Here is a 23,641-nt window from a genome sequence, read left to right on the forward strand (position 1 = left end):
AGCCCTGAAGTCAGGAGAACCTGAGTTCAAATGTGACCTCAGACATTTAACACTTCCTAGCTGTGTGACCTTAGGCAAGTTACTTAACCCCAAATGCCTCAGTAAAACAAACAAACAAAAACAAAAACTGCACACAAATAGCCATGCAAAAGACATATTAGAAAGAATAAAGAGAGAATTAAAGGATTGGGAAAGGCTGCCTGTAAAAATTAAGATTTTACTGAGACCTGCAGGAAACCCATAAAGCCAAGAAATGGAGATGAGGAATAAGAATATTCATGAAGAAGGTGATTTTTCAATTTATAGGGAAAAGGAGGGAAGATATTCTATGCAAAGGAAATTATTTAAACTAAGAAAGTGGCTGAAGTGGACCAGGAATGGTGAATAATTTAAGTAGAAATTGAATGAAATTGGTATGAGCTAATATTAGAAAGGAAGAGTGGTACTAGATTGTGGAGAACTTGTGCTAAGCCAAGGAATTGACCTTTGTAGGCAATAGGGAACCATTGAAGAAGTTTGAATAGATGTAGAACTCATCCAAATCATGTATAAAAAGGATTAAAATGACAGTGGTCTGGAAGATAATTTGGAGAGCAGGGAAAATAGAGAGACAACATGGTGTAGAAGAATCAGTCAGAAAGACTGGAGTTCAAATTCTGCCTCTGATACTAGCTGTGAAACTATGGCTGTCATTTATTCTCTCTTTTCCTCAGCTTCCTAATATGTGAAAATAGATATTTATAAAGCACTTCACAAACATTAAAACACTATATAAATGCTAGCTATTATTGTTATTATTCCATCCACACCCTCTCCAGGTTTTCTTTTCTCTAGCTTCTTCAATCTATTTCAAGTAATCAGATATAGCATGGTTTCCAATCCATTGGCCATCTTCATTATCTCAGATCTAGGTACAATCTAATTTAATTATATCTTTCTTAAGACATAGTATACAGTGTCAAGTGATTATTTAAATGATTAATTTGGAGGGTAAGGACAGGCCAGTTGCCAAACTCAGAAAAATACCTGTAACTTTTATAAGATACCCTCACATTTTATATTCCTTATTCTAAAGCCTTTCTTCAATCATTGCTCTTGCCTTTAAAAAAAAAAATCTCGTAATTCTTAACAGATGATACAGATTTAGCTTTAGAAGTATGCTTCACTTGAGAATTACAATGCAGATGGAATTGTAAAATTTTAAGTGTTATTCTTCATATTGTTTCCTTCATCTAACTTCCAAAGGCAAAAAGCACTTGTGGGAGGTAGGCCAATGGGAAGTCAACTATTTTTCAGATTCCCTTTGTAATAATCATGGCTAGTATTTACATGACACTTTAAGGCTTGGAAAGTATATTACAAATATAATTTAATTCTATCCTCGTAATGATCCAGGAAGGTAGATGCTATTATTAATTTCATTTTTTAGATCAGGAATCTAAGAGAGACAGAGTCACATAGTTAACAAAGGTTTGAGGCTGGATTCGAATTCAGGTTTTCCGGATTCCAAGCCCAACTCTCTATTTATCCTCTGTGCCACATCAGTATCATCAGTACCGCCATCACCACTATCACCATCTTTACCATTTATAGTTATTGTTATTATTTAATTTGATCATAGATTTTTCATCATATAAAAGAAGGATAATTTTAACTTAATCTTTATATTGATTATATACCATAATTGGTCTTCTTTTATTTCCCATTTTCCTTCTCTTTGGAACTCCACACTTTGTGGATCTGGAGATGAAAAAGTAGTAATCTAGCACGGATGTATCACCATTGAGGAGCTGGGAGTCAAGAGCCATAAAAGAAGTCTCTCAGGAGATTCTTTTAAAAATTAATTTTATATTATAATTTTATTTACATTTATAAATTTATTAATAAATTTAATTTGTCAAATGAAACAAATATTTCCTAAATATAGTATAATCAAAAATATAATTGTACACAATTATCTATTATGTACAATATGCAAATCCATTATGCACAATTTGCTATTCCTTTTAAATATATAATAAAATTATCATGTAAATTTCTTTTCCCCTCTTTCCCTTGCTTCATTGGATACAAATAGGTACACACATGCACACATGCATGCATGTATATATACAAGGCATGTGCATATATATCTACATGGATGCACACATATGAATATAAATAAATTTATTCTATACATACATCAATTTATCAGTTCTTTCTCTGGATGCAGATAGCTTATTTCTTTGTATCTCTTTTATTTTTAATATTCAAAATGACTTAGTTGCTCAAAGTCATCCTTACAACAATATTGCTGTTGTTGAATACAATGTTCTCTTGGTTCTGTTCACTTCACTCGTCATTATTTTGTGCAAGTCTTTCTATGTCTTTCTAAGATCATCGAACTCATCATTTCTTATCGCATAGTATCAGTCCATCGCAACCATATACCATAACTTGTTCAGAGAGAAGTTCTAATTAATTTTTCTCAATTGTTCTTAATAAAATCTGGGCATCTTGAATGTAGATAGTTTTTCATTCTGATGTACTTTGTTGTCATGTCAGTTTTTAATTGATTAGATCAAACAATCAACAAATGTTTGTTGCATTTTAACTATGAGCCAGATAGCTTTAGGATATTAAAAAAGAAATTATTTCCGGACTTCAAATAGTCCTCATTTTACTGGAAAGACAGTGTATCTTTCAGTTCTCAAGAACATAAACCTCCCTGAAAAGAGGATTAACAATGTTTTGTTTTTGTTTTGTTTTGCAAATGGACAGTGATAATTATAAAAGAATTAAAATTTTAGAATGTTATTATAAGATGGGGCCCTAAGAACTCATCTAAACCAATATTCTCATTTTTCACATTAGGAAACTGAAGTCAAGTGGGTCTTAGTGGTGGTAGGGAAAGAAGAAACCAGGTCTTTTCTCTCCCAGTCAGAGAATATAACCTGGAAAATACTCCAGAAAAAAATTTAAACAGAGAAATTGCATTTACTTTTTTATATTTCTTGAAGCATAACTGGTATAAGACTGATGCAAAGTAAAGAACAAATTGCGAACATTTATAATCATTTTCAGTTTTTCAGTATTGTGTCTATAAAATGTGTGTGGTGATATAAAGCTATTAAGTTTTTATTGACACGCCTTAGGGATGACTGTCTCAGAATTGCCTTTTTTTCAAAGAAATGGAAAGGAATTTTCCCCCCAATGTCATTGGAGAAAGCAAAGAACTCTTTCTTCTCTCCCCATTATAGCTGTGAAATTACATCCCATAAAACTGTCCCAGGAAACCTTTGCTTTGTGTAGCAAAAGAAACAAACGTCTCTGTTAAGAAATTAAAAGAATTGTTAGTTCTCAGCTCTTTGAATCAGACTGCAGCAAAGGCAATAGGACCTCAATTTGTGGTTTGACTGCTATTTATTTTCTCCCATGGAAATCAGATATCCATTTGAAGAAGACCCCTACTTTTCTGATAGACTTTTAAAAGCAAATAGAGGTAGATATTTGTGAGTCCCAGCAATTCATTTCTGGCTTAATCAATTCATAGCAAAATATGACTAATTGCCTCTAATTTAATTGTCATGTCTCATTTGAAGCAGGTGCTAGTCTCTAGTGACTAAAATTTTCTGATTTAAATTACATTAATCTGAAGCATTTTGTTTTCCTGAATGGGTTGCTTAATTTAAATTAAGGAACCCAAATTAGTCTTTATTTCTCTGGATACACACACACACACACACACACACACACACACACACACACACACACACACACACTCCTTTCATCTGCAAGGATGAAAAGGCCCAGGAAAAATCATGCTACAAATAGTACTGGCCTAGGAGATGAGAGTATTAGAATCAGTTCAGCCACTTAGCTATATGACCATGGCTCTAACTTTTTCAGAACTTAGTTTTTTCTAAGATAACCTTCTAACTCTAGAATTCAAAATATTTTAAGCTCACAATCTTTCAAGAGTTGGGGAGGGGATTCATGCTTGGCATATGTTAATTGGGAGGGTATGTTTGATTTAAAAACACTTGTATACATTTCTTATAGGATTGGGGATAAACATCCACATATTGTATTATTAGACCAAACATTCTTAACCTTTTTTTTTTTTTTTTTTTTTTTTTGGTATTTCTTGTATCATGTACTCCTTTGACAGTTTTTACATTTTTACATTTGAAGAAACTAAGTCATGGGTTAAATGATTTGTCCAGAGTCACACAGCTAGTAAATTTCCAGGAATGTATTTAAATTCAGGTTTCCTGAGTCCAGTCCCTGTACTCTGTCTGTTGCACAGGTTAAAGAAACAACAAGAAGTATTATTTTGGAAGTAATAATTCTGACCAACAAAAAATAATTCTTGGTGAATTAGAAGTTATGGAAAGATTATTTCATCTTAAGAATCTTGAATTTTGAGTCAGATAAATTGAATTCCAATTTTATCTTACCATATATCTAATCTTGGGAAAAATTATTTCATTTCTTTTTTACCTCAGTTTCCCCATCTGTAAAATGAAAGTGTTGACTAGAAAACCTCAAAGGCAACCCTTTCAGTTTTAATGTTTGAGTCTATATTTTTCAGACTTCAAGGAAGGAGATTTTTAACTGCCTGGACCCTTTGGGACAACTCCACCCTGAAGCTGACTCAGTGATTACTGAGGCTTTGTCTGGAATCTACATATCATGAGAAATCCCAGCTGCTTTTCTGATTTGGACTCATTTTAATATATTCCGCCTCCACAATGACTACCCAGTCTGCTCCCCCCGCCACCCTTTTCCAACATCTCTTTGTATTGTGTTTTCCCATGTTAGAATATAAACTCCTTGAGAGCAAGTCTGTCTTGCTTTTTGTATCCCCAGACTTCTGGCAATGTCTCACATGCAGTATGTGCTCTTTCTCTCTCTCTCTCTCTCTCTCTCTCTCTCTCTTTCCACACACACACAAACACACACACACACACCTCCACTTCTTTCTCTCTGTATATAATTCTCTCTGTCTCTTTCCTCTTTTCTTCCCTATCTCTGAGACTTTTTCCTTATCTATAAAATGGCAGACCATTTCAGTATATTTGCCAAGAAAACCTCAAATGGAGTCATGAAGAGTCAGACATGATTATAAACAACTCAGTAACAAACACACACACACACACACACAGGTATGTATATGTGTATGTGTATCAATCAAACTATCTCTGTTTATATGTGACCCTATTTGTTCTTTTGTCTTTAGTCTCCATTTATCTCATCTCTGTTTATCTTTTTCTCCTACATATTTGTTATGTGAAAGCAGGATCAGAATAGTTCAGCTTATCATCATTAACTAGGAACAAAAGGTGGGAGTTGAAAGGGGGAAAACTGAGGCTTGATGTAATGCCAAGTAATTAAATTCCTAATAATTAAGGCCAACTAAAAGTGGAATAAGTGGCTTCAGGAGGAGAATGGACTCCCTTCTACTGGAAGTCTTCAATTAGAAAGAAAGGGTAGATCATGACTGTGTTCACAGAGTTATTGTGGAGGAGCTAATCCCTGTTCAGGGGTGGATTAGTCTGAGTCCCTCTGGGGACCTATACACCTCAGATTCATTGATTTCCAGACTTTTAGCTCACTGCTCTCTCCATCAAGTCATTCTGTCCCTGTAAAATTAATATTCTACTATACCTCACTGTCCAGCAATGATCCTGGCAAATATAGTTTGAAAGGGAGTAAACTTTTCAGATTTTTGTTAGTATTTGAAAACATTCTTAAATATGTCCTTTTGATCAGTTCGCATTTTTATCCATGTGCCTCTCAGTTTTCATAGGGATCACAGACTCACACATTGCAAGCTCCCTAAGGGACAGAGTCCATGTTTTAGATTTCTTTTGTATCTCACTTCTCATGCAGAGCATCGTGCTGACCACTTAGCAGGGGTTCCATAAATATTTGCTGATTGAGTGTTTATAAGGTTGGAAGGAGTCAAAGGACCTTACAGCTGGAAGGAATCCCCTCATTTCACAAACAAAGGAATGATGCTTAGAGAGAAGTTCAATCACTTGCCCAGGATCACATAGTGAGTTAATGAGAACCAGAAATAGAACCTGGGTTTTCTGCCTTTCAATCTACTGCTCTTTGTAAACCACCATCAGCACTACTACCAACAACAATAGCCACAACTAACAACAATGAACTCCTTCCCCCCTAACAACCAAAAACAATACCATCAAACTACCATTTCACCAACAGCAACCATCACCATTAAAAACAACCAAACACCAACTCTAACAAGCAATGATTCTTACACCAACCAACCAATAGCAATACCTTCCAACCACCACCAAAACCATAACAGCAACCATCACTACCATCACCACTACTACCACTAAACCATATTGCTAAAAACAACCACAATTAACACCATTGACTACCACTATAAAAAACAACCAATAATAATAATATCCAATCACCACCAAAATAATAACCCACAACAACAACCACCAAACACTCCCATTAGCAACAACCACAAGTAACAATAATGACCATCACCACAACAACCAGCCAGTAACAACACTATTCAGCCACCACCAAAACAACAGCAACTACCATCACCTCTACCAATAATAATAAGATGAATGGTTTTATAATTCAGTCCTCTGCTTTTAATCTGGACTTTTTGGAAACCATGCTAACTGAACAGCTGGATATCTGCCTTTGTTGTATTTTTATGAATTCTACAGAAGATAAGATGATGAGAATTTATTTTCCTTGTATAATCTGTACTTTTCTTTAATAACTTACTCTTCTTTCCAAAACAATACCATTGACTGTAGCCAAGTGTGCTCACTGCCCCCTTGTTATCCATTGTAGAGTTAGTTTCCTTGTTGGGGGCTTCTTTCTGCAAATTCATTTCCAGTGTAGCCTAAAAAAGGCACAAAAAGACTTTCTATATCAGTGAATTGGGAATCAGGAGGCCCAGTTTGGTTAATAAAAACAGGAGCTGTAGGCCTTGTTCTTCTAGGCTCTGGGTTGGAAATGTACATTACAGCATACAGCCAATAAATCTGTAGCAAGAGCCTCTAGGACAATAAAACAGCGAATATGTTCATTTCTTGGCTCTTGTTTGAGGGAAGTGCATGGCAGCTGGAACCCCAAAGGAATGAATTTATACAGCTCTGTTTGTAGTTACACAGAGTCTATATAAACAGATGAAGGGTCCTTGGCTCAGCTTAGCTTTGGGATAAGAGTGATCCAAGCAGCCCCAATGAAAACACTGATTTTTGGCCATAAACAAGTTTGATCAATGATCTGGGAGCTTTGAATCGCCAGTTTATTTCCTTAGCAAGTACTTTATCCCATGCCAATCCCTACTATGCACCATGTCTGATTGGGAGGTGCAGGAGGTGGGGACTGAAAGCATGAGAGAACAGGCTATTCACCATTCTTTGGTTTCCTCACTGTGGGTACCTTTGCCAACAAAGCTGCTTGTTGCCTGAAGATAGCAGGTGGCAATGTTGGCAACTAGATGGTAAATAGTATGTCAGCTTTTCTCATTTATTCTTTCTTGTGCCAGGAAAACAGGGGAATGAATGGGATCTCTATTCCCCACTTACCCAGACTTATCTATCAAGCTCTTTTGCTGTTAGATGGAGTGAATATCCCAGAAATCCTTTAGAGTAGGAAGATGCTCATTAAGCCCCTCATTGTTTCATGCCAAGAAGATCACCATAGTTTCTAATTGGTCTCCCTGACTCCATTCAAGTCTAGGATACAGTGCTGCCAAATTAATCTTCCTGGACCATTCTTTGCTCCTTCAGTGGTTTCCCTGTTTGCCTGGGGGTGGGGAATCACAATATGTATGTAACTAACTTTTTTTTTGGTCAAAACAAGAAAGAGTTACAAGTTTAATTAAGGTTGTGAATGTTACAGAGAGGAAAACGTGTAAAAGAAACTCAAGAGCTAATGTCCAACAGTCCAAATTGACAAGCACATAAGGGAAATCCTACTGACATGTCCATGCAAATTTTTCTTTTATCTCTGCATTTACAATTTTGCAATTTACAATTTTGCAAACTCTAAAGAGCAAAAATGACTAAATGAGGAGATTCCAAAAGAAATTTTCTCTCCTCACACTTTGGCAGAAGTGGGAGGTGCAATATTGTCTACAATTTCATACTTTTTTCATTGTTTCAATGCATTGAGAGTGTTTTGGTGGATTATTTTTCCTCCTTTCTATCTCTTTTAAAAATATTATTAAAGCTTTTTATTTTCAAAATATATGGATGGATATATATATATATATATATATTTTAACATTGACCCTTGCATAGCCCTGTATTCCAAAAATTTCCCTTCTTCCCCCAACCCCCTCTCATAGATGGCAAGCAATCCAATATATGTTAAACATGTTAAATATATATATATATTAAATCCAATATATGTAAACATATTTATGCAATTATCTTGCTGCATAATAAAAATCAGATCAAAAAAGAAAGAAAATGAGTAAGAAAACTAAATGCAAGCAACTAACAACAAAAAGAGTGAGAATGTTATATTGTGATCCACACTCAGTTCCCACAGTCCTCTTCCTGCATGTAGATAATTCTCTTTATCACAATATCATTGGAACTGGCCTCAATAATTTCATTGTTAGAAAGAATCAGGTCCATCAGAATTGATCATTGTATAATATTGCTCATTCAATCAGGATCAATTCCTGTAAGTCTCTCCAGGCCTCTCTCTAAAATCATGCATGCTGATCGTTTCTTATAGAACAGTAATATTCCATAATATTCCAGTAATATTCCATGAGCATCCATTCAGTTTCCATGTAACTCACTTTAATTAGCTTAATTTCCCCCTTCTCAAATCAAGCCAACAAGCATTTAAATCACCTACTACGTGCCAGAAATTATACTAAGCACTTGAGAAACAAACAAAATAAAAAATAGTTTCTGACCTCAGAAAGCTCACAATGTTTTGAGGGACACAACGTGCCACCAACTAAGTACAAACAAAATATACGCCAGATAAATTAGAAATAATTTCTGAGGGAAGGCACTAACATTAACGGGGACTGGGAAAGGTTTCCTGAAAAAGGTAAGATTTTAGTTGGGACTTGAAGTAAGCCAGGAGGCTGAGACAAGGCACAGGAAATAGCCAGTGAAAATACATGAAGTTGGGAAGTGGAGTGTATGTATGAAGAACAGCAAGGAAGTCAGTAATGACATCTTAAAATAAGTGGAAGAGAGTGTTCTTCAGAAATCTTATCCTCCAGCAAGTTCTGTCAATCCTATCCAATATCCCCCTGAAATTTATTCCTTCCTTCATGCCTTTGTTCCTTCTTCATTCCTTCATTCCTTATTTTCTCCTTCTCTCCTTTCCTCCTCTCTTCTTCCTTTCTCCCTCCCCTCTCTTCTTCATTCCTCCTTCCTTCTCTTCTTCCCTATCTTTCTCCCTTCCTCTCTCCCTCCTTCCCTTTTTATCTCCTTTCTTTTCACCTGAAATGCATTCCTTTTGTTTTTAAACTTACCTGTCTCATGTGTAGAACAACAAAAAGGCTAATATCATTGTATTGAAAAGGAAGATTGTATAGGAATAGCAAATTAGATTATGAAGAACTCTGTCAGAGGATTTTGCATTTAATCCTGAAGCAATAGGGAATCAATGGAGTTTATTGAGTGTGTGTGTGTAGTGGGGGTGGGTGGAAAGAGGATGCACAATTCTTACAACATATTCTGTTTTGTTGTACAATTTTTTGAGCTCCTTTGGAAGTTCCTTGAATTCAAGGACTGTCTTATATATCCTGGCCACTCCTTCAGTCCCCCTCATAATAACTAACATGTATAGAAAGTTCTAAAATTTATATACATTATCTCATTGAACATCATAAGAAGCCTTTGGGGACATTCATCAGGTACTACCTTCATTTTATGCAAAATGAAACCAAAGCTCAGAGGGCTTAAGTAGTCATTGTCACATTGGTAGTAGGAATCAGTATTGAATGCACTTTTTCAGTCTCCAAGTTCAGGCCTCCATCCAATTCCCATACTTATTTTCAATAGTTTGCATGTGATAGATGCTTATAGATCTTGGCAAAATGAAACAACAAAATCCATAATGAGCTATGCTGAACTCAATTAGTAAATAATTATTAAACACCTTTTATGTCCATAGCACTCTGTTACATGCTGTAGAAAATCCAGACAAGTATAAAAGTCACCGTCTTTAAGGAGTTTGCAAGTAAGTTTGGGCAATGGGACTTGTAATATATATAATAAAACAAATAGCACAACAAAACATAATGCTACAAGATGCTCTACTTAGTATTAGAATTAGTAGCTCTACTTACAAGATGCTCCTGTGTAGTAGTATGCCTTTCTGCATCTGGGATTTGGGGATTTTGTCTATACACTGGGAATATTACCTACATTTTATTCCTGTGGCACAATTACTCAGTAGCTACCTCAGTTTTCTCATCTGGTAAGTATAGGATAACTAAAACTTGTGAACAAGCAGGAATAGGATTTGGATATGTACATACAGAATCAAATCTGTTTCAGTGGGAAAAGGCATTGAATTTGGAGTTAGGAGATCTGCGTTTGATTACTGGATCTTGCCACTTACTACATGTGTGATCTTGGGGATGTTTCTGGACTTCATTGCTTATCTATAAAGTGAGAGGATTGGATTAGAGGATCTTTAAATTTCTTTCCAGCTCTGAATCTATAAATCTATATGCCTTTCCAAGTTCTTGGAATAAAAATCTCTAACCAGGAAAGGATGGTTTTGTTTGCTTGCTTTCCATACCTATCAAAGAACTTATGAGTAAAAATATCTTTTTGAGTCATTTACTGAATGAGAAAGTATCAGTGAGCTAGAGCAAGAGTTTTTGGAAGCCTCAATAGGTATCCTTTACCTTTCTTTATAACTTCAATTTTGACTACACAGAGATGACAATGAGTCCACAAAATGGCATCTATCCAATTTAAATATAGTTGAAACTTGCCAGGATGGTGGGATTGGAGGGGCACAAATATGTCTCATCCAAAGACTTACCTTGAGATCTTAAATCCCAAATATTGGAGTCATTAAACTATTACTTACAAGTTAAATTATTAAACTATAACAAGTTACTTACAAACATGAGAAGCTCATTATCATATTAATGAGGTTTTGAGGAAGTTGGAGATAGAGGTAGGAAGGGATTATAAAATTATGAATTTAGAGACTGGGAAATTATCTTAGAGATCATTGAGTTCTAGTCTCTTATTTTACAGATAAGGAAAATGAGGCACAGATAAAGTACCCAGAATTCCAGAGGTGGTTTCTTTTTTTCCCCTTTTTATTTATTCATTCATTCATTTATTTATTTTTATTATAGCTTTTTATTTACAAGATATATGCATGGGTAATTTTTCAGCATTGACAATTGTAAAACCTTTTGTTCCAAATTTTCCCCTCCTTCTCCCATCCCCTCGCCCAGATAGCAGGTAGAGGTGGTAAGTTTCAAAGGCAGCATCAATAAATCAGGATTTTCTGACTCTTGATCCAACATTCTTTCAGCTGTATCACCTGGATCCCTACTCTCACTTTCCTGTTCCCTTCCATCTGTCCAAGAAGGTAGCATGATTTAGAGAACATCAGATTTGCAACATTAAATTAGTTCTGAATTTGAAATCAGAGTGCCAGGTTTCAAATCCTTCTTTAGTTTCTCATTAGCTGTGTAATATTAGACAAATTACTTATCCTCTCTGAGCCTCAGTTTTCCCAGAAAATGAAAGAGCTAGAGTAAATGATATAGGTTTCTGCCAGTTCTAAACATAGAATGCTGAATCTAAAGTCATTCTCTTTCAATCTGTATGTCTGTCTTTGTATTTCTTTGTTTCTCTCTGTGAGTCTCTATCTCTTTCTGTCTTAGTTTCATCTCTCTCTTTTTCTGTCTGATTCCCTCCCTCCCTCCATCTCTCTGTCTCTGTCTGTTTCTGTGTGTCTCTTACTCTGTCTCGTCTTTGTCTGTCTGTCTGTCTACCTTTCTCTATGTCTCAGTCTCTCTCTAGGTCTCTCCCTTTCCCTTTCTCTCCCTTTCCTTCTCCTTTCCTCCTTCCCTCCTCCCCCTCCTTCCTTCTCCTTTTCCTTCCCTTCTCTTTCCCTTCTACTCCCCCCCCTTCCTTTCCCTCTCCCTCTCCTTTTCTCTCTCCCTGTCAGTCTCTCTGTTTCTCCCTGTCTCTCCGTAACTGTCTGTCTTTCTCTTTCTGTGTCTCTGTCTGTCTTTCTGTTTCTGTTTCTGTCTGTCACTCACAGATACTCAGACACACACAGAAACACACCTATACCCACACCCATCCCCCAAAACTGGTTGACTGTCAAATGCTAATCTGGAAGGGAAGCAGTAATGTAGAATAAGAGAACTACTAAAAAATATACTGTGAATTAAGTATGAATTCCAGACAACCAGCATCATACCCAAAATATCATATCACTGGCCAAAGGGTCATTAAATCTAAAGTTGAGGCTGAACAGACAGCCCAATCCCTTGACTTATTTTCACAGGGTAAATCATTGCTGTGAGAGAGAAGTGATTAGTTCTTCTGTAAAAGAACTGTAGATCTCAGGAATCCCCTTGAATTGTTGGAGACAAGGATTCCTTCATTCACATCAGTTAATATTGTCCCTGTAGGAACTGCTTCCTTGGGGGTTCCCAGAGCTAGTCTTGCCTCTCTGTTTCCCTAGAAGGCAGGGATCTTAGGGGAAAATTATATCATTCTGAGGATCAAGAGAGGAAGCAGACAAGCTGGTTATAAGCAGTTAGATATGCAGGGAGTTTGGCCATCTATGAAGATGATCACAGAATGAGCTGTGGTTTCTTGTCTGAGATAACAAATCTGAGATACCCCTTATAGATCTTTATCAGTACAGTATTTGGAAATGAGGGAATGACCTAATAAAGAAAAGGTGAAAAATGATTTCTTGTCAAAGCAACAGATTCTAGAGACAGAAAGCCATAGTAGATAGGCTCAAGCTAGAAAATTAAGATCTGGGTAGAGAGGGCCTTCATAAATCTTTTATCTAATGGATGTTTTTTTCCTAAGGCTGGCCTGGTATTAAAAGACAATCCTTAAAATGGTTTTAATTTCAGTCCAGTTTACATGGACTACTAAAACAAATGAACGAAGATTTTCGTTTACATTTTTTAAAAGTGAGCTATTTCTTACAGTCAGTTTGTGTTTTCCAAAGTCAGCTGTTAGGAAAAGTCAAGTCTTCCTTGGTTACAGACCAATTTCTAATTAAACAGATACATTAATATCTGCTTTGATTGGCAGCATTATGATAAAACTCTCTGTGGGTATCAGAAAAATCCATAGCTTTAAAAAATAGTAATATATATATAATTGAACAATTTTATTGAGCAAAAAGTAGAGATTCTTCATGATTAAGACTCAGATTTTTTTTTGAAAGTGTGCAAAAATAGTTATTGCCTAGAAAAAGTTAATGTTTTCCTAAAAAAATTACCTATATCTATTTCTAATGCTGGCAAGTTCTCCTTATATATTGTTTAATAATGAAAAAAATTAGAAACTGATAAAATGCAAAGAAATGAGGGAATCTAGAAATTTTAAATTTTAAAGGGATCATTTGTAACAACCTAACAATCAAATAACTCAAACTACCTTAAATGCAATATTTGTAATTTCCAATAATTTTATTCACAAATGCTGTAAAAGACACATACATAACATGAATTTAGGGACTGAAAGTTTTTCTTTAATTTTATTGTTCCCTGGGATTTATATTTCTTTAAACCTTGCTCTAAATTGCACTATTCTTTTCAATATTTACTTTTTGTTTATATAAAGCTATTTTGAATTTTAAACTCCTAGTATTTAGTGGAAAAGAATGCTATTTTATATATTGAGTTAATTATATCTGTGGGAAGCTTAGCCATTTGAACAGAAGGTTATATTCTACAAAGAGAAAACAAAATGTGTAATAATCATTCATTTTTTTTTGTTACTATTTATTTGCTTTTTTGGTGAGGCAAATGGAATTAAGTGACTTGTCCTGGATCACATAGCTAGTAACTGTTAAGTATCTAAGGACATATTTGAACTAGGTCCTTTTGATTCCAGGGACTGGTGCTCTGTGCATTGCACCATCTAATTGCCACTGATTGTTCATTCTCTAAATAATGATTGTGCACCATATCCTGGAGGAGATACAAAAATATGAAATATATTATTTTCTTTAATTGATGGTAACTATTTATGATGCATAGGTATACATTTTGTGATTGGATATAATAGATAAAGAAGACTGGGAATCAAGGAATTTTTGCTTCCTTATTCTATTATTGGTGATAGATTTATTGTTATTCAGATATATATTTTTAGTTCCACGAGTTATTCTTGGAGCATCAAGAAGCTTCAGTTTCCATTCAGTGGTATTCTTGAGCGCTTATTTCTCATCCCCAAATAACTTCTTCATTCTGCAAGATACTTCAGACCTTAAACTCACAACGAGTCAGTACCCTGTGTCTCTGGAGTGCTTTCCTTCCTTTTAAAGAAGAGTGGAGAGCTCTCTCGAAGGCAGGTACCATCTTTTGCATTTTTTTGTATCTCAGTGCTTTGCACAGTGCTTAGCATATAGTAGGCGCTTAATACATGTTTACTGACTGTCAATTAAATGAGAAATGCAATAAATCCAAAGCCACAAACATTTGTCCTGCCTCTACTAACATACTGTGCCATGAAGACAAAGAAATGTTAGTGCTTTCTGGTAACATGTTCTGTAGGGACAGATACAACATGTATGCAGATAAATAGATGGAAAAAGCATGTGCAAAGTAATATAAAGTCATTCAAGAGAAAAGGAGCAGGTCAGATAAATGTTTATAGAAGAGGTGACATGAGTTTGCTTGGAAGGAAGGTTGTTGTTTAATGGCTTTGTTTCATTCATGTCTAGCTTTGACCCCATTTGTGATTTTTTTTTGGCAAAGATATTAGAGCAGTTTGTCATTTCCTTCTCTGGTCCATTTAACAATGACTAAACTGAGACAAAGAGTGATTTCCAAGGATCACACAGCTAAGAAGAGTTTAAAGCTAAATTTGAACTTGGGACTCTAGACGTGGCTCTCTGTCCATTGTGCCACGTAGCTGCCCTGGAAAGAAGGCATTCTGGAATTGCAAGAAAAAGCATGCAATATCTCTGCAAAGGTGCAGAAGTGGAAGATCAGATATGTATAAGCAACAATTGGAAGATTAGTGTGAATGGAATGGAGAGTGTGTGATGGGGAATAATATATAGTGAAGGATTTCAAATTCCAGAAATATTTTTTCTTAAAAGTTATCAGGAGCACTTGAAACCTCTTTTGTTTTGGTAAAGGAGGACAGGAATAAATTTGTATTTTAGCAATATTAATTTTGGGCAACTAGGTGATACAGGGGATACAATGCCAAGCCTGGAGTCAAGTAGATTCACCTTCCAAGTTTAAATATGGTGTCAGACACTTACTAGCTGTGTGATCCTGGGCAAGTTCCTTAAAGCTGTTTGGCTAAAAAGTGAACTGGAGAAAGAAATGGCAAACCACTCCAATAATGTTGTCAAGAAAACCCTAATTGGGGTCATGAAGAACTAGACCCGACTGAAAAATGACTGAACATTATTCATTTAACAGTTGCATGGGAGATATTATTGATAGGAGGAAGTCTGGAAATGGGAGAAATCTAAGTGGAAAGTAATGACTAAATTAGAGTAGAGGCTGTGTGAATGGAGAGGAGATACTTTTAAGAATGCAGTGGAGATAGAATTGTTAAGATTTGTCACCTAATTAGAGGGAAAAGTCAATAAGAACTATGTGGCTACAAAGACAGTAGGATCCTTAATAGAAATAGAAGGAAGTGGTAAATATATAAGCATACAATACTTAGTAACAACCTATAACTATGACTAAAATATAGACTGAAGCATGCTGTTTTTCCTTTGCTTTTCTTCTGTTTTTTGTCTTTTCTTCCTTCCCTATCTCCTTCCCTGCCTCCCTCCTTCCTTCCTTCCTTCCTTCCTTCCTTCCTTCCTTCCTTCCTTCCTTCCTTCCTTCCTTTCTTCCTTCCTTCCAAGTCTTGTTCAAAATGACTAATATGGAAATATTTTACATGATTACATATGTATAACATATTGAATTGCTTATGAAAGGGAAAAAGAAGAAAGGGATAGGTGAGAGAAATAAAATTTGAAATTCAAAACTTAAAAAACCAGCCAAATTAAAAAAGAAATTGTTTTAACATGTAATTGGGGGGAAATAAAATATTTTTTTAAAAAGAAAAGAGTCAGAAGTAATTTTTTTTGGCCAAGTAAAGGCCAAAAAAAAAAAAAGACAGTGAAACTTGGAACAGTTAAAGAGTCTAGTCAAAGAACAAAAAGTTGTCTGCACTTGGCAAATACTGTTTATCATGTCACCCTAATTCAGGGATAGTCTTCTGTTTATCCATGTACATGGCATTCTGTTGGGGAAAAACAAAAGAAGAGAACAGCCAAGTATTATGTTTTAGAACAGGCTGGATGGTTTTGATAAATATTTTTAATATTTCTTAAATGATGAATTCCTGTTGTAAAAGCTGTTGCATCTGGTGAGGCCAGTGGGATATTGGAACAATGACATGACCCAATCATCTGGCTTTGGAGAAGTTGTTTTCATCTCATCTACTTCTTTGCCCTCATAAACATTTGATGGATAGCATATTTCTAGTCTGGCTTCTGGCAGGGGAAGGTGAGAAAGGGGGAGCTGAAAACTGAAGTTTAAGTAGGAAATATCTTGTGATATTTAGACAGTTCAATGTAGCTCCTGAAGAATGTGTTCAACTGACCTATCCTACATCTATTGATTTAATTGAAATTAACAAATCCATGTTCAATATAGATTATACTATATATGAAATTATGGAACCTTATAGAATCTTACCATTTATTTAGTTAAGGATTAATATATACTGAAGGAATGAGAGCTATATTTGTGATTACATTGGTATAAGGAACTTAACTGGTGGAGAAACTCCTTCAAAGATGCAAACCAGCATCTTTTCTGCAATTTAATTTTAGAGAATTGTTTTAGGTAACTGAAATTTAAATGACTTTGAGAGCTTAAATAGCTTATTCAAGATCATATAACTAGTTTGTGTCAAAAGTAGCACTTGAATCAAGTTCCTCAGTTTAGATACAGCTTTCTACCTACTATACCATGTTGTGTCATACTACCATTTGGATTTGTTCTACACCAGGCAATCGGTGTGCATTAAATGAAAGACAATATGTTACCTTAAATGGAAGACAATCTGTTACCACATAATGTTATTCCACATCATATGGTAAAAAAGGTCTTAGCCAACACATACTGTGGCAGGCTTTTTTAATAAGGAAATAAAATTCAGACTTTTGGCCTGCCAAAGCAGTTAAAACTGAATACAACGTAGTTTATAATGTAGAGATTTATTAGCAGTCTTAAAATCAGGAGTTTCTATGATCCATAAAGAAATGCAGGATTTCATGGGAAATTCTGACCAGCTGAACTTTCCCCTATGATCTAAGTTCATCTCTAGTGGATCTTGGTACTTAAGCTACCTTTAAAAAGTTAGATATTTCATTCAAAAAATCATAACTTAGGGAACAAACAATAATGGTCAGTCCTATTTTCAAGGCCAGAAAGCAATCTGGATGGATTGAATTGGAAGGTCTATAATAAAATCTTTACTTGTTTCTAGCTCCTTTGGTCTTAGGCCATCATAGATACTGCTGCTTAAAAAATTTTTGCATTGTCTCCACATCCCAAATTAAGAAGAAAATCAGTAATCACATGTCGACAGGAGTCAGTGGGATGTCAGCATGCTATTAGCCAATAGATGAGTATTTCCTGAGTGCTATTCTAAGTGCTGAAGACCAGAGGTATGAAACTCAAATGGAAATGGGGCCACTGATTCATTTAAATGGATCTCTGTAGATCTCATATTGACTTGACAGCATGGTTGTTGAAACAAAGCTAAGCATGTGTGAAACAATAGTGAACGAATACAATGTGTTAGAGAGTCTAATGATTAATTGTATGCTATGCACTATGGTGGTGGACATTCCTGAAAAGGCAGAGGTGATGAATAAATGAAAACAATAGGTTTGTCTGACTGGAGGGAAAGATTTGCATAGGGAAATTAGATGAAGAAGTAGAAGTAGAGGTCAGTTGTGATGAGATCATGAAGGTTCTTGAATACGAGATTTTATTTTAATTTCCTTAACTATTTACTCAAGTTAGAAAATATTTTTGAGTTGCTTAGTAGAAAGTTTTAAAATTGTTATAATCTCTTAAATTTTAATCATGTGTAAAATGTTCATCTGACTGAGCTCATTTCTTCTGTAAAATGAGAGTGGGAATAGATGTTCTGTAACATTTCTCCCAGTATGAAATCCTATGATACTATACCCACCCAGAGTTGTCCTGGAGATTTTTTGGGGCCATCATTTATGGATTTCAGCAAAATATTCCACACTCGAGTGTTTTTTGGACAGAAGAGTTTAAAGAATGTTGATCAAAACATGGTTCCTTGCATCTCTAACATTCTATGACTTCTTTAATTCATTAGCCACTATTTCTCTCTGCCCAACTCAAGTGCACAAGTGCTAGTGGAAGTGTCAGAGGAGAGAGGGGTATAATGGAGGTAGAAGTGACAAGATTTGGCAACATATTGGAGGTGAGAAATGAGAGATAGTGAGGATATAAGAATCCGATCTATGTTGGGAGACTGATTAACTTGGAAGATGGTGGTGCTGTTGAAAACAATAGGGAATTAGAAAGAAAGGAGAACAGGGGAAAAGATAATGAGTTTAATTTTAGACATAAGTTTAAAATGTCTATGAAAATGCCAATTTGAAATGCAGTTGGAGATGCAAGACTAGAGTTTATCAGAGAAGTTAGATAAATATATTTGATACATTTGAGAATCATTAGCATGAAGCTGACAATTAAATCTATGAGAATTTATGAGATCTCCAAGTGAGAATGTGATAGGAGAAGAGAATAGGATACAGGATGAAGTCCTAGAAGAATATTCATGGTTTATAGATATGACTTGGATGAAAAACCAGCAAAGGAAATTAAGGAAAAGTAAGATAGATAGAAGCACTGAGTTAGAATGGTGTAAAAAAGAACAAACAAACCTAGAGAGAAGAGAATATCAAGAGGAAGACAGGAATTAATAGCATCAAAGTTCTCAGTCCAGAAGGATAAGGATGAGGATTGAAGAAAGGTCATTAGTTATGGCAACTGAGAGAATTTAGTTGCTAGAGAAAACAGCTTCAATTGAATGATTAGATCAGAAGCCAGACTGCAGAGATTAAAAAGAGAGTGAGAGAAAGGGAAGTAGAAGTGCCTATTGTAGATGGTCTTCTTTAGATGTTTAACCACAAAAGGGAGGACATATAATAGAGATGAGTCAATGAAATGACAATTTTTTTGTTTTGTTTTAGGATGGAGGAAACAGATAACAGTCAGTAGATGAGGAGAGATTGAAGAAAAGTAAGCTAGCAGGGGTATTAGATGGAGCAATCATCTGGAAGAAATAGGCTGGAATGAAACCACTTTTACATGTACAAAGAGCTGTGTTGGTGAAGAGAGGGGCCATTTCTATATATGAGAAAGAAGTAACAGAAGAGATAGGGGCAGAAGGCATCTGAGTGACATAAGGAAGAAAGGAGAAGTGGGAAATCTTGGGAAATAACATCTTTTTTTCAATGAAACTTGAAGTGAAGTTGTCAAATCAGGGTGGGGGCAGAAGAGTTAAAAGAGGTTTGAGGAAGGATGAAAAGGATTGAAAAAGATGCTGTGGTGACTGTAATAATAAGTCATCTAGGAAAGTATAAAAAGATTACCTAGCCATCTGAAATAAATTTGTAGAGTATCTCAAGACTTTCATCAAATGGTGAATTCTTGCCCCCAAAGCTTAGGTATCAAACACTAATTATGATGGTCAATTACTCTTTTGTACTGTGTACCTGTTCTATTCCATTGATCTGCCACTCTATTTCTTAGCCAGTATCATATTTATTGATTATTACTTTATAACATGGGCAGCTGAGAATAATAATGGATGGAGCACCAGTATTGGTGTCAGAAGGACCTGAGAACAAATCTGACTTCAGACACTCACTAGCTATATGAACCTGGGCAAGTCACTTAATCTGTTTGCCTCAGTTTCCACATCTGTAAAACAATCTGAGGGAAATGGCAAATATTTTTAATAGCATTGCAAAGAGAACCCAAAATGATATCATGAAGAGTTGGGCACAACAGAAAAACTACTTAACCATAACAACTTTTTAATATACTTTGAAATGTGATTCTAATAAACTTCCTTATTTCACATTTTCTCCGAATTCCTCAGATATTCTTAAATTTTTGTTCTTCCAGTTTGCTGTTTTTTTTTTTTTCAGTTGTTATTATTGTTTGTTGTTCCATCATTTCAGCCACGACCAGCTCTTTGTGCTGCATTTGATTTAATTTTTTTCTAGTTTCATAGAATAATTTTTTGGTAGTTTGGCATAACACTGAATCAATAAATTAATTTAAGCACAATTGTCATTTTTATTATATTGCCTCAGCCTACTCATGAACAATTTATATTTCCCTAATTATTTAGATCTGTCTTTATTTGTGTGGAAAATGTTTTATAATTGTATTCATATAGTTCATGGATTTGTCTTGGCCCATAGACTTCCAACTATTATATGTTACCTGCAATTATTTTAAATGGAATTCCTCTTTCTATCGCTTGCTGCTAGGCTTTGCTGATAATATAGAAATGCTAATGACTTTTGTGGGTTTATTTTATATCCTACAACTTTGCTATAGTTAATTATTTCAAGTAGTTTTTTAGTTAATTCTCTAGGCTTCTTTAAGTACATCATCATATCATCTCTAAAAGAGTAACAGGTTTATTTCTCCATTACCTATTCTAATTCCTTCAATTTCTTTTTCTTTTCTTATTGACCAAGCTAACATTTTAAATACTATATTGAATAATAGTGGCAATAATGGATATCCTTGTTCCCCTTTCCCTCTTCCCTTTGTTCTTATTGGAAAGGCTTTTATTCTATAATAATTACATATTATGTTTGCTAATGGTTTTATGTAAATATTATCATTTTAAGGGAAAATTCCTTTTGTCCTTATGCTTTATTTTTTAATAAGAATGGATGCTGTGTTTTGTTAAAGGTTTTTTCTGCATATATTGAAGTAATCATATGATTCTATTGATTTAGTTATTGTTACGGTCTATTATGCTGATAGTTTTTCTAATATTGACCCAGCCCTCACATAAATTCTACTTGGTCATGCTATATTATCCTGATGATAAATTTCTGTAATCTCTTTGCTAATATTTTATTTAAATTTTTAATATCAATATTCATTAGTGAAATTGGTCTGTAATTTTTTTCTGTTTTGACTCTTTTTTCATTTAGGTATTAGCAGCATATCTGTATCATAAAAAGAACAATTGTTTTTCAAATAATTTATATAATATAGAAATTACTTTTTTAGTGTTTGGTAGAATTCATTTATGAATGAATCTGATCCTGGAGATTTTTTTCTTGGCCAATATTAATTCATTGTTGGCTTATTAAATTTATTTTTCTAAAACAGTTATTTATTTCTTCTTCTCTTAAGAGCAATTTATGTTTTTAAAAATATTATCCATTTTCCTTAGATTGTCAGGTTTATTGGCATACAGTTAAGCAAAATAGCTCCTAATTATTCTTTTAATTTCTTTTTCATTGGTGGTAAATTTACTTTTTTATTTTTTAATACTGATAATTTGGTTTTCTTCATTCTTTTAAAAATCAAATTAATCAAAAATTTCTCTACTTCCCCCCATAAAACCAGTTCTTAGTTTTTATTATGCATTTATTAGTTTTCTTACTTTCTTATTAATCTCTCCTTTGATTTTCAAAAATTCTTTTTTTAATAATAGCTTTATATTTCCCCCAAATACATGCAAAGATAGTTTTCAATATTTGCCCCTGCAAAACCTTGTGTTCCAAAATTTTCTCCCTTCTTCTCTTTCCTCCCTCTCATTTAGATAGCAAGCAATCCAATACAGGTTAAATGTGCAATTCTTCTAAACATTTTTCCATATATGCCATATGTGCAAGAAAAACCAGATCAAAAGAGGGAAAAATGAGAGAAAAAATAAAACAAGCAAATAAACAACAAGAACCAAGGTGAAAATATTATACTTTGAGTCACAATTCAGTCTCCATGGTTCATTCTCTGGATGCAGATGGCTCTTTGCATCACAAATCTATTGCTTTGAACTAATTCACTGTTGAAAAGAGCCAAATCTGTCATGGTTGATGATTATATAATCTTGTTGTGTACAATGTTCTCTCAATTCTACTCATTTCACTCAGCATCAATTCAGGTAAGTCCAGGTTTTTCTCAAAATGACTGCTCATCATTTCTTATAGAACAATGGTATTCCATTACATTTACCTACCATAACTTATTCAGCCACTTCCCAACTGATAGACACTCACTCAATTTCCAGTTTCTGACTACTACAAAAATGGCTGGTGCAAATATTTTTGCAAACATGGGTTATCCCCTCCTTTTTAAATAATAGCCTTTTATTTTCAAAATATATACAAAGATAGTTTTCAATATTCACCCTTGCAAGATCTTGGGTTCCAAATTTTTCTCCCTCCCTTCCCTCATCTGCTCCCAAAGATAGCAAGCAATCCAAAACATGTTAAACTTGTGCAGTTCTCCTACACATATTTCCACATTTATCATGCTGCACAAAAAAAAATCAGATCAAAAAAGGGAAAAAAGGAAAGGAAAAAAGTTAGCAAACTAATAAAAAAGATGAAAATATTATGTTGTGATCCACATTCAGTCTTCACCGTCCTCTTCCTGGACACAGATGGTTCTATCACAAATCTATTGAAACTGGCCTAAATCACTTCATTGTTGAAAAGAGTCATATCCATCAGAGTTGATCATCACATAATCTTGTTGCTGTGTACAATAGTTCTATTTACTTACTTAGCCTCAGTTCATATAAGTTTCTCCAGATCTTTCTGAAATCATACTATTACTCATTTCGTATAGAACAATAATATTCTATAACATTCATATACCATAACTTATTCAGCCATTACCCAAGTAATGAATATGTACTTAGTTTCCAGTTCTTTGTCACTAGAAAAGGGGCTGCTACAAACATTTTTTGCCCATGTGGATTCTTTCCCCTTTTTTATGATTCCTTTGGAATACAGACCCAATAGACCATGCACAATTTGATAGCTCTTTGGGCATAGTTCTAAATTGCTCTCCAGATAGTTGGATTTGTTCAAAACTCCACCAATAATGTATTGGTATCCCAATTTTCTCATATCCCCTCCAACATTTATCATTATCTTTTCCTGTCTTCTCAGTCAATCGGAGAGATATGAAGTGGTATTTCAGACTTGTCTTAATTTGCATTACTCTAATCAATAGTAATTTAGAGCATTTTTTCATATGACTAGAAAGGACTTTAATTTCTTCATCTGAAAATTGTTCATAGTCTTTGAACATTTTTCAGTTGAGGAATGGCTTGTATTTTTATTTATTTGAGTCAGTTCTCTATATATTTTAGAA

Source organism: Antechinus flavipes, chromosome 3 (assembly GCF_016432865.1).
Source record: "Antechinus flavipes isolate AdamAnt ecotype Samford, QLD, Australia chromosome 3, AdamAnt_v2, whole genome shotgun sequence".
NCBI classification, from domain to species: Eukaryota; Metazoa; Chordata; class Mammalia; order Dasyuromorphia; family Dasyuridae; genus Antechinus; species Antechinus flavipes.